Raw genomic sequence first — 12,426 nt, 5'->3', positions numbered from 1 at the left:
AGTGGGACCTCTCTGGACCTCCTCACTTTTGCCTGTAACAAAACATGATTTTAGAGTTCCTGCTCCATCTACTAAAAAATGTTGCTTTAAAGAAGAAATGAGATCATCTTAATGAACATACCTAAATGGTGAGAAATTACTGTTCTTTAAATAGTCATGAATTTGTGCACCAACTATTTTTTGGAGCATCTATTAGGTGATATGCTATCCATCAGTCACCAGAGGATACTAAATGAAATCTCTGTAGAGTCAGAAGAAAGAAACAAGTATACAATGAAGTAAGGTGTGCTCAATGCCCTAATGTAGTAAATACAGCACATGGTTAAGAGTACATGCTGGCTTGAGACTGCCTGGGCCCCAACTCAGCTCTACCACTGACTAAATGTATGTCTGAGGCAGGTTTAACTGCTTTGCCTCTTATTTTGTTTTGTTTTGTTTTGTTTTGTTTTTATCTGGAGAATTGAGATGATTAATAACTATCTTATAGGATTACTGTGAGGATTAAATGAGCTAAGACTTATGAATGAATAGAATGGTACCTATCTAAGTAAACATCCAATACTCACTATTTAGTCCTGTTCTTTATAATGAATGAGTGCCGTTGTCTACCTAGGAGAGTGATGGAAGGCAAGGTAGGAAGGGCTTTTGAAGCAGGAGAAACAATACGTGCAAAGACACTGAGGCACACAGAACAGTATACAACAGTGTAGGAATGTGAAGTGATTTAATGGGCTGAAGCTGAGGTTGTATACAGAATTGCAGGAGTTGAGGCTGGATGGTGTAGTAGGATACAATTATACTATGCAAATGAGTTTAGAGTTTATCCTGTGAATGCAACTAAAAGCTACATAAGAATTCTGAGCAGAGAAAGGTCATGATTAAATTTTTGCTTCAGAATGATCACTCTGGAAGCTAGATGGAATGTAGTCAAGAAAGGAGGCAGAGAGAACAGTTAGAAGGTTATCTCAAAAGTCCATGTAAATAGTCATAAGGATCCAAAGCAGGACACCAGTGACGAAGAAGAAGAGGAGGAGAAAGAGAAGACAATTTTCTCAGCAGGAACATCAACAGGACATGTGCACCCTTTGGTGGTGAGGATGAGCAACAGCAAAGGTTTGAAGTTGAGTTTTGCATTTCTGCCTTCCTTATATAGTAGCACCAGAATGGTACTCCACAACCATAAGACAATATGTTTGTTTTCACTGAATTAGAAAAGAGAGGGGGCAGGAGTCTTGGTGAGAAATTCTATTATTGAGTGGTCTGAAGACTTCCATGGGGAGGTGTCCTAGAGGTCAGGGCGCTTCCTAGTCTGTAGACCTGTCCAGTCTGTGAACTGTTTTTATTGGTCCTCACCAAGATAAAGTTCTAGTGCTGGGAATTACATTAACTTCATCACTAAACTATTCAACTGATGATTTTTTGTAGGGAGACTTTCCTGAAGAGAGCAGAGTTGATTTGCATTTGAATGCAAGTTCCTTACCTTCTTATAGACCCATGAGAAAGAGTTCACTGACTAGGACCAGTCTGAGATCACACCTTCAGCAGCCCTGATGTAAATGACTAAATATATGGGTTTGAGGTCTCATGAGAGGCCTGTGCTGGAGATCACTGAGAATGGAAATGTAGAAATGTTAGTAGCTACCACCATTGTTCAGAAGTGAGGTTGCTGAGAGACAGTATAGAGATGAAAAGAGGGCTGTATTGGTTTACTAGGGCTGTGGTAACCAAGTGCCACAGACCAGGTGATTTTAACAACAGCAATTTATTTTCTTACAGTTCTGGAGCCTAGAAATGTGAGATCAAGGTGTAGGCAGGGTTGGTTCCTTCTGGGGGCTATGAGGAAGAATATATCCCATATCCTCTCCCTTAGCTTCTGGTGGTTTTCTGGCCATCTTTGGTGTCTCTTGCTTGTAGAAGTGTCACTCAAATGTCTGCCTTCTTTTTCCCATGGTGTTCTCCCTATGTGCATGTCTACGTTAAATTTTCCTATTCAATAAGGATGCCAGGCATAATGGATTAGGGTCCAAACAAACTTTTCTTTAACAATTACATCTGCCAAGAACTTGTTTCCATATAAGGTCACATTTTGAAGTAAGGATGTTAAGACTTAGACATATGGATCTGGAAGGGGGTGGGGGTGGGGGGACACAAACAACTCATAACAAGAGCCAAGGATGGAGACCCGAAGAACACCAATATTTAAGATTCAGATACTCATCGCACTCTGACTTACAGTACAAGGTATGTTCTAAGTTGGTGCACCTCAACTTCTCAACCAGATGTATAGGTTTTTGGAGATCAGGAAGATTGTCTAAAGTGCCTTTGCATATTCTGCCTACAGGATTGAGTGAGTTTCTTATATGTATAAGTAGCTCAAAACAATGTTGTCCGATGATGTGTAACAAACAAAAATTGAATATGGAAGAGCCCCTAAGAAATGTTTTGAACAGAGTATGTTATGACACTGCCATATAGACAACAGTTGCTGTACTTGTCAGAAAAATCGCCAAAGTAGATGTTCAAGCTATGTTTTAACTCATTTGCTTAAACAACTCCATGCCTATCATCCACACCAAAAGGCTGTTTTCCTGCATGGGCAACAGAAGGCATAATTATTTGCAAAAAAATTTCAATGTTTATCATTTGCTTTTCTAAGTGGCACAGTAGATTCGCTGTACCACTCCACATGTTTGCCAAAATCCTATTTCACACCCATCATATTCTTATTCCTCTATCCAATACAGTATGCCATAGTTATTATTTATTTATATCCTAACTAAAATCATAAAAGACCTCCAACGTAAGAACAGCTTATAAAAGATAAAATAGTGCCAAGACCCTACAGAGAATAAAACTAAAGAAAAGCAGCATATTTACTTATGTCTAAATACATAGAACTTATAGGTTCTATTCTATAACTTTGGCAACACTGAGACTGATAATATTAAAAACACCTAACTTTCAATATAATACTGTGACTGCCTTTTTTTCCTTCATAAAGAACTAAAGCAAATAAAACATCCTAAAGAACATATTTCCAATATAGAGATTCTGTTCTCACCTGGGCTCTTCCTGACTTAACGTTGGCCACTTAAACATGCACTATAGTGATTCAAGTTCAACTGGGATTCAGCCATTGCAAGAAACTCATAATTGCTTATGGTTTTTGAAAGAAGACTTTTTTTTTAAATGAATCTAGAAATTTATCAGTTGTTGGTATAAAGAAGCTAAGGGGAAGTGATTGATGCTATGTTTCTGCAACATAAATAATTTTGAAATCATTTGGTAATTTATTTACCCTTCATGTTTTCCACTGAGAAGTTTTGATAAAAGTAAATAAGTCATTTTTCTTTAATAGAGGTGGATTGTAATTATGACTCCTTCACTTCCTCTCCTGGAATCTCTTTGGGAAATAAAGCAGCAGAGTTTAATAGTTGGAATGTTTACAAGCACCTACTATGTGCCAGGCACTATTTTGGGAGATGAGGAATCGAGAAGTAATAAAGTGTGGACCATGTCTTAGAGATTGTTACAGTCTAGTGGAAGAGATGAATCCACACAAAAGGATAGTTAATTATAGTATACAGGATGTAACATGGGCATGAACCAGGGAGTTATGGGAATTTTTAGTCCAATATAAAGATTTGGTAAGGTTTTTGAAGGAGATAATACATGAGTTAATTAAAGGACAAACAAGAGCAAGGAAGGTGAAAAAGGTGAGAAAGATGTTCTAAAATAAGGAACAGCATGAGAAAAGGTATTGTAGTATAAAATAGCACTGGGGCATTGATGGACAAAAATGCAAGAAGACTATTTTAACTGTTGCTGATAACATTTGCTCAACAGTTACCCCATATTAAGGGCTTGTTAAGCAATTAACATGCTTTTTTTCTTGTAACACTCAATATTATTTCCCCCATTTTACAGGTGGGGAAACTAAGACTTGAAGAGATTGGAAAATATGTCCAAGGTCACATAGCCTCCAGGTCACAAAACTGACCAGGGATTTGCACCAGAGACTGCAGAGTTAGTGAAATATCTCAACAAAAGAGGAATAGGGGTGCACTGTACCTTCTACCTTATTTGTTCATAGACAATGCTGTAACCATATCCACTGCCTTGTACGTCTGCTTATTATAGCAATAATAATGATGATGATTACAATGATGACAATAATAAACAAGGCTTGCTATGGTCAGTAGGCCACATATATTACACTTTTTAATCCTTTCACCAATAAAAATAAAACAGCATTGTACATACCAACTTAGCAATAACAACACATTAACATTTACCACATGCCAGATATTGCTTTAAGAGCTTTACTGTATTATCTTACTTAATTTTCACAAGTACCCGGTGATGAAGACACCACTACTATCTCCATTTTATTGAGTAAACTGAGTCATAGAGAGGTTAAGTTGGCCAGTATCACACAGCCAGTTAGGATAGCCAAGAAGCAAGCCTAGGCATTTGAGTTTCACAGTCTATGCTCTTAGCTACTGTTCTTCACTGTCCATCGTCTGTCAGAAACAATGATCACAACTCAACCCACTGACCAACCTCACTCCCCTTTCTTCACCTGCTATTGACAGAGAAGTAATTCTATCACATGCTTGGACTGAGAAATGAAAAAGTAACAAAGTAATTCTGATCATAAGCTCTCTGATTCTGCAGAAATGATAAATCTGATCCTAACATGGAAACTGTTGCCAGAAACAGGAACATAGAGTTCCAAATTCCAGTTTCTTTTTTTGGATGCCTTATAGGTGCCAAGGTCAGACCGTCAATATCTGTGCAGCAGTGGCGAGAAGAGATGTTGTTGGCAAGAACCAGATAGTCCTAGCATCTATCTATCTATCTATCTATCTATCTATCTGGTATCCCTCTTAGAACAAACATAGTTTTAGTTAAAAGTGATCAACTTGCCATTATTTAAGTAATGTCTTGGTAATCTTATTTCTATTGCTTTTTGCAAACTCATAAAAGCTTAGGCCCAGCTTTGCTACATCTTCCAGGTATAAGAGTAGCCAGAAATACAGATTTTTAAAATGTGAAATATTTTAATAGTTTTAAATTCCAAGAACTAATTTTAAAAATTAAAAATTCATTGTAGCCCTAACCGGTTTGGCTCAGTGGATAGAGCATCAGCCTGCAGACTGGAAGGTCCCAGGTTCAATTCCAGTCAAGGGCATGTACCTTGGTTGCGGGTACATCCCCAGTAGGGAGTGTGCAGGAGGCAGCTGATCGGTGTTTCTCTCTCATCGATGTTTCTAACTCTCTCTCCCTCTTCCTTCCTCTCTGTAAAAAAATCAATAAAATAAAAAAAATTCATTGTAGAAAAACAAAATACAATTGTGGGTCACTTTCAGGCCACAGGTCACAGCTTACAATCTTTCATTTAGTCTGTGGTCTTACAACCTTTTAAGGTCTCACCTCCTTGTCTGAAAATTCAGATAGTTGGACAAAGGGAACTCTAACTTCATTTCTAACTCCCCTCAGATTCTTTGAAGACACTGCCTTATTTTGTAATGTAAAAACATACCAAATACAAGTTTGAATGAAATTATAAGTCTTGGTAATAAGTAACCTCATTATCCAGAAAAAAAATGATCAATTTTTATATATAGAGTGGACAGTAGATAATATCTGAAGCTTCTCCATCCCTCAACTCTACATGACAGATGACACCAGAGACAGAAGATGGCTCGCCTACAATCAAGTTGCAGAGTTTGAGCTCAGACACAGGTTTTAACATATATCATTTTCCATCATCAGCCAGCTTTCTTATTCTGTTGAAGAAGTAATTTGAACTCCTAGATCCAGCCATTCCTGCAGTCACCTCTGTACTGGATTTTCTAATTACATGCACTAATAAATCTGTCCCCTTCCCATTATTTTCTTCTTGATTTAACCATTTGAGTTAGGTTTTTGTCACTTGGAGCTAAAAGAATCAGACTAATAGTGTCCCACAAGCAATGACTCCTTTCCATACTTCTGCTATCTCATGCTCTTCTCCAGACTGGAATACCTGTCTTTCCTTATGCTTACAAGTCATACAAATTCTTTAAGATCTAACTTCCTCAATAAATATGTTCCTACTATTAAATCCAACTCTGTGTGTGCATGCATATCTCTCCACTACTTTTGCATTGTCATCAGCATCTTAATTAAACACTTTCTTATTATCAACTTATTTGACATGTATATATGTTATCTTCCAAACTAGAACATAGATTCCCAATTCAGATGCATATCTCACAGGTATCTTCTGGTTCAGCCACCAAGCCTGGGAGAGTGCTTAGTGCAAGGAAAACACGTACTTAGAACTTAATTCTAAGTTAATAGAACTCTCCTGGTCATTCCAGCTTAAGTTGTAAAGACACCTAGCCCCAAGTCACAAGTACCGAGTATATTTTCATGGCTAGCCTATTATTGTGTATTAAATTTCCCTTAGAGGGGAAAGATCTCTGAATCATTTGACTTTTACCACTTTACACAGTACAATCCTTCTGGAATAAAATATTTAATTTCCTTTGTTCTTCAGTCTAGTTTTTAGAGAAGCAGAAGGCTATTCCAAATGTGTAATGAGGCAAGAACCTCTCTTATTACTTTTGCAGTGTTTCACATCTTCAGAATGCCTCTGCCACTACCAGTGCATAACGGTTCCTGCCTATTGCACCAAGGAGGTGTGCGGGGCAGGGTTGCCAAAAAGCATATTTAAAGAATGCATCTTTTCCTTGATGAAGAGAGAAGCATGTAATTATTTTAAAAGCAACCTGGTTTAATAGTTACTTCGTTTTCTCAAAATTAGAATATTTATTTTCTGAAATGCAAATCATATATTGCACTGACTAAGCAACCCTTAAGAATTCTGAGTAGTGGAGCTAATCCAAATGCCTCAAAACATATCTGAATGGATGAATCACTAGTATTGACTTAAAATACAATATGATCATGTTGACCAATGTTACCCTAATAAACTTAATTTAAATATATATATATATATATCCTATCTAATAAAGAGGGAATATGCTAATTGACCCTTACTCTGTTGCAAAGATGGTGGCGCCCACAGCCAATGAGGGAATATGCTAATTGACTGCCACGCCCTCAAATATGGACCAGGCCAGCAGGGGAGGGCAGTTGTGGGGGACCAGGCCTGCAGGGGAGGGAAGTTGGGAGCGACCAGGCCTACAGGGGACAGCAGTTGTAGGGGACCAGGCCTGCAGGGGAGGGCAGTTAGGGGTGACCAGACCAGCAGGGGAGGGTAGTTGGGGGGACTAGGCCAGCTGGGGAGGGCAGTTGGGGGCAACTAGGCCAGCAGGGGAGGGCAGTTGGGGGTGACTGAGCTGGCAAGGGAGGGCAGTTGGGGGGAACTAGGCCGGCAGGGGAGGTTCAGTGTGGTCAATCAGGCTGGCAGGGGAGCAGTTAGGTGTCAATCAGGCTGGCAGGGGAGTGGTTAGGGGGTGATCAGGCTGGCAGGCAGAAGTGGTTAGGGGCAATCAGGCAGTCAGGCAGGAGAGTGGTTGGGAGCCAGCGGTCTCGGATTGTGAGAGGGATTCCTAAACCGGCAGTCGGACATCCCCTGAGGGGTCCCAGATTGGAGAGGGTGCAGGCTGGGCTGAGGGACACCCCACCCCCAGTGCACAAATTTGTGCACTAGGGCCTCTAGTATATATATACAGTGGGGCCTTGACTTATGAGTGTCCCGACTAACGAGTTTTTCGAGATACAAGCCATCTCTTGGCCAATTTTTTGCTTTGAATTGCGAGCTAAAATTCGGGTTACGAGCCAGCTTCAGATACCCCACTGCTAGTTGGCACAGCGAACATCACAGTGAATGCCACAACATCAGCCCAGCATCACGTGTCTCACTCATTCACTTTTGATTTGACATACGAGTAATTTGAATTACAAGCTCCGTCACGGAACGAATTAAACTCATAAGTCAAGGCCTCACTGTATAGTTAGCTAGCAGTAGGTCTTAAATTTTATGAAAGGTATAGGCTCTTGAGTCATGACCAACTAACAATGTCAAGTAAGTGAATAAAGATGAATTTCTATGTCTAACAGTGATTCAACATTAGTCATACTTTCATGGCAAGATATAAGCTGAATTACATGGAAGTGAGTAGCTTGAACTTACTACTCACCTGGTTGAAAGTCCTCCTAAGCTATATGCGAGTTCATAAAGAACAGGCACAATTTTAGGGTTGCTTCTTTTTTCAGCACATACATATAGACACACATGTACACAAACCTACACATGCACACAATATTCATTTTGGACATTTGTAATCCAGGCATTATAAATAATTCCTATCCACTTTTTAAAAAGTGCGTTATGTCCATCTAAACAGTACACAACTGCTTACAGTGCCTTCTTTTACATTCCCTTGGTAATATCTATAGTAGCTACTTCACAGGAGGCAGCCGCCCATCACCGCCACTACAGAATTTACAAACATATGGTGTCACTTTGCCATGCCAACTTCTAGGTATTCACTCTGCATTTTGACAAAAGAAGAAAGCTAAGCACAGAACTGTCTTTCAGATCATCATTTATGAGCTTCTTAAACATGGTACACTGTTGGTCAGGTTTTGATTTTGGTCATAAATTATCACTACCAACACGTTATATTTAGATTCACAGCAGTACCAGAAAAATACACCTATAAATAATACACTATCTTTTCACATAGTCCACTTAAAGCCTCATCTTTTAACTGGGACAATTGTTGGAATGCCCCGGAACTCTTTTTTCCAGTAAAAGTAAAACCAAAGTAATTATCTATCAGAATTATCCAGCAATGGCACCTTCGGCCTCTGCTCCTTTCCTGTTGGTCTTCTGAGCTAAAATACTTTTTTTTTTTTCAGCTGGAACCACATAGAAAGACTGTGAACAATCTGGCATTCAGATTTATCAGCTCACATTTCTCTCCTTCATATTCTTTATGAGGTTAGTACCTAAACGTATATATTGCCCATGTACTCCCCCCTTGTCTGCGGTTTAGCTACCTGTGGTCAACCATGGTCCAAAAATATTAAATGGAAAATTCCAGAAATAAATAATTCATGTTTTGAATTGTGTGCCTTTCTGAGTAGCATGTTGATCTCATGCCACCCCCTTCCATTCCTTGTAAATCGCCCCTTGTCCGGCGTGTCCAGGCTGTACATGCCACCTCTCCATTAGTCACTTAGTAGTGCCTAGGTTATCAGACTGACAGTCATGGTATCACAGAGCTTATGTTCAAGTAATACTTTTACTTAATAATGACCCCAAAGCCATTTGCATAACTTAAAATTGTTCTACTTTATTTTTATTTATTGCTGTTAATCTTTACCGTGCCTAATTTATAAATTAAATTTTACCATAGGAATGTATGTGTAGGAAAAACAAATTACATATAGGGTTTGGTACCATAAATGGTTTCAGGCATCCCCTGGAAGCCTTGGAACTTGTGCTGTGGATCAGAGAGGATCCCTGGACTTGATAGATGCCCTAAGGGATGTAGGCCTCTCTCAACTCAAACAGAAATAACCCTGGCTAAGAAGTACACTTATGTTCTCAGGAGGCTAGGGTTCTGTTTTTCACGTTAGAATATCTCTGGCTGGTGTTGCTTATTTAAAAGATAGGATTTGGAATCAGAATGCCCCGTGCTTCAGTCCCCACTCTTTCACCTATTTGCACAGTGCTTTAGGAAAATTACAAAACCTCTCTGAGTCTGTTTTCCCTTCTAAGAATGAGGATGGTTACCCTTATGTTGTTAGGGTTATTAGGAGAATTTAAAATGACTTAAGAACAGAAAAGGAAATTTAGGTAAAAACTAAGAAGATCTGACTAAACTATATATTTTAGTTAATAGTAAGTATCAATATGGGTTCTTTATTGTAACAGATGTACCATATTACAGAAAGATGTCAAAAATGGGGAGAAACTAGGTGAGGGGTATATCGGAACTTTCTGTACAATTTTCTCAATTTTTTAGTAAATCTAAAACTTCTTTAAAAAAATGCAGTCTATTTTTAAATATAATCTAAGTGAAGTGCCCTGCACATAGTAGGTGCTTGGAAAGTGGTTGCCAGTATTATAAATATAGACTCTTTGGTTTTGCAATGTGCATCATATGCAGTATAATATGATCTTATTTTATCCCCAGCTTTATTGAGATAATTGACATATAACACTGTCTAAGTTGAAGGCACACAGTATGATGATTTGATATGATCTCTTCTTTTCCCCAATTCAGCAACTCTTTTTCATAGGCAGTTTTCTTTCTCTCCCTCCATGTCACTCTATTCTCTTTCTCTACATCATTCTTCATAGCTATTTCTAGTTCATCCATGTCCAGTCTACTACAAACTCATAATTAGTTTACAACTTGTTTATATTTCTCCAAGACTAATTTCAGTTCATCAATCTTATCTGTTGGCTTGGAATTTTACCACAGTAATTATGCAAATTTTTTAGTTACTTTCAATGATGGGTCATTTAAAAAATTTTTTAAATATTTTTAATTGATTTTAGAGAGAAAGGGAGCAGGATAGAGAGATGGAAACATGGTTGAGAGAGAAACATCAATCAACTGCCTCCCCTAAGTCCCCTACTGGAGAATCAAGCCTGCAACATGGGCATGTGCCCTGACCAAGAGTCAAACTGGGGACCTCCTGGTTCATGGGTCAACGTTCAACCACTGAGCACCACCTGCTGGGGTCCTTTTTTAAATTATCATTTCATTCAAAGTTCCAAGCTTCCTACTGGGAGAAAAAAATGGCAAAACATCCTAATCCAGAAAGACTCTAGCAATGGAAAAGTTTGGCTTTTCTTGTAATAAGATAGATACCCAGCTTCCTAAGTCAGCCAACAGTCCTGAGGCAGCTTTGCTAGGATGTGTATTAGCACTAATTTGTTGCAATAACTAAAAATAGTTTGACCAAATACCAGTGTTATCAATCCGTTTTGTGGTCTCTCTGATGTTAAGGTCATGTGTAAAAACAAAACTCACTTGCTCCTCAAAAGCACAGCTTTGAATGGATTCAGATAAAAGGTACAATCAGATGAGAAGACTCGAGCCTCCTGATAATCTCTCCCAGGTGGCTGACTGCTGTTTAGAACTGGGTCTCTGGGAGAACAGATTTCTCTCGTTCCAGTGCTGGATGTCAGCATCTATCTAAAGGACAGCCCAAGAGCCTTTTGGTTGATAAAGGGAAGTTTGTTTCTTATTTTTTCTGTAAATCACAACAGTTTTCATTGCCAAATAACCAGGACATCTTTGGTTGTTGGTGATTTATTAATGGGATAGATTTTAAAGATGGAGTTTCCCCTGCTATAAAGACAGTTACCATAATAATTCCAAACTGAAACCTGAAATATCAGGCCCCATGTGTGGACCCATCACCCAATGTTAAAAGAATATCCAAGAAACTTTTACTGTTCTGAGGATACTTTTGCTCTACTGTAGTCCAAAATACGGGTGGAAAAAGCAAGGAGCTAGTGATGGGGGCGGAGAATGGAGTGTGTAGTCCACCTGCTATTTCTCAACCAGGAAATGAGTTTTATTTTTAATAAAACTGGTACGCAAGCTTGAGCTAGCTGAAATAAATCATCAGTGCTGGCGGGTGTGTGTACATATGTAAGCAAAGCAAACAGAAACCTGGGCTCACTCAAGATAAGGGTGGATAAATATAGGAAAACCTCAGACTCTACTACAGCAACATAAAATTCAGCGTTAACTGGCAGCAACCAGAAATTCACTATTTTAAGAAACTGGTCTCACAACCTCGATGGGGCTGGAGCTGGCTTCGCACACCGCCCCTCGGGGCCCTCACTGGCTGCTCGGATAGCTCACGTGCTGCACATTCACGGAGGGAGGAGACAAACACATCCCTGACTTTCTTCCCTGACTCGCTCCACCTGAGTGCTGACCCCTTCCCTCCCTTCTTGCCCCTCCTCCTGCAGGCGCCACCCCACTCCTTTCTCTGGCTGGAGAACAGCAGAGAGAAATAGGCGCTATTTTCACATCAAAGGCGGCCCGCAGCCGCCGCAGCCTTGCCCCAGACACAGAAAGCTTCTCAAGCTCATAATTGCGAGGCTTTTTGCTGAGGCATCGAGGGCCTCGGAAAGCCAGAAGGTCGCGGCGAAGTCACCTTGGGAGGAAAAGAGGGTCATAGGGAAGAAGGTAGAGGGCCTGACCCGGGCAGAAGGACCACAGGGGGTGCCCTGCTTTGGGGTTAGTGAGGAAGAAGGCGGGGGATCGGAGGGCACCCCCACGGCCCTTAGGCGACCCCAGTCGCGATCTGCTGACCCGGGGAAGGGAGGAGGGTGCCCTTCCCGGTGAGACTGGAAGCTTCGCCTTCCGAGCTGGCTTCCTCCCGCCGGGCCCGGCGGTGGCTCTCTGCTTCCGAGAGCCAAGCGCTGCACAG

General features: G+C 40.1%; 1 protein-coding gene across 1 annotated transcript in view; it reads right to left on the bottom strand.

Annotated features, from left to right (window-relative positions):
- LOC102245735 (calcium-dependent secretion activator 1-like) overlaps window positions 1-12,426 on the bottom strand; it is a gene marked incomplete at its 3' end in the record, with an annotated part of 117,686 nt that overhangs the window by 104,381 nt on the left and 879 nt on the right. The window lies entirely within an intron of this gene.

Source organism: Myotis brandtii, unplaced genomic scaffold (assembly GCF_000412655.1).
Source record: "Myotis brandtii unplaced genomic scaffold, ASM41265v1 scaffold430, whole genome shotgun sequence".
Taxonomy (NCBI): Eukaryota; Metazoa; Chordata; class Mammalia; order Chiroptera; family Vespertilionidae; genus Myotis; species Myotis brandtii.
This window is presented reverse-complemented; position numbering and strand designations above follow the sequence as displayed.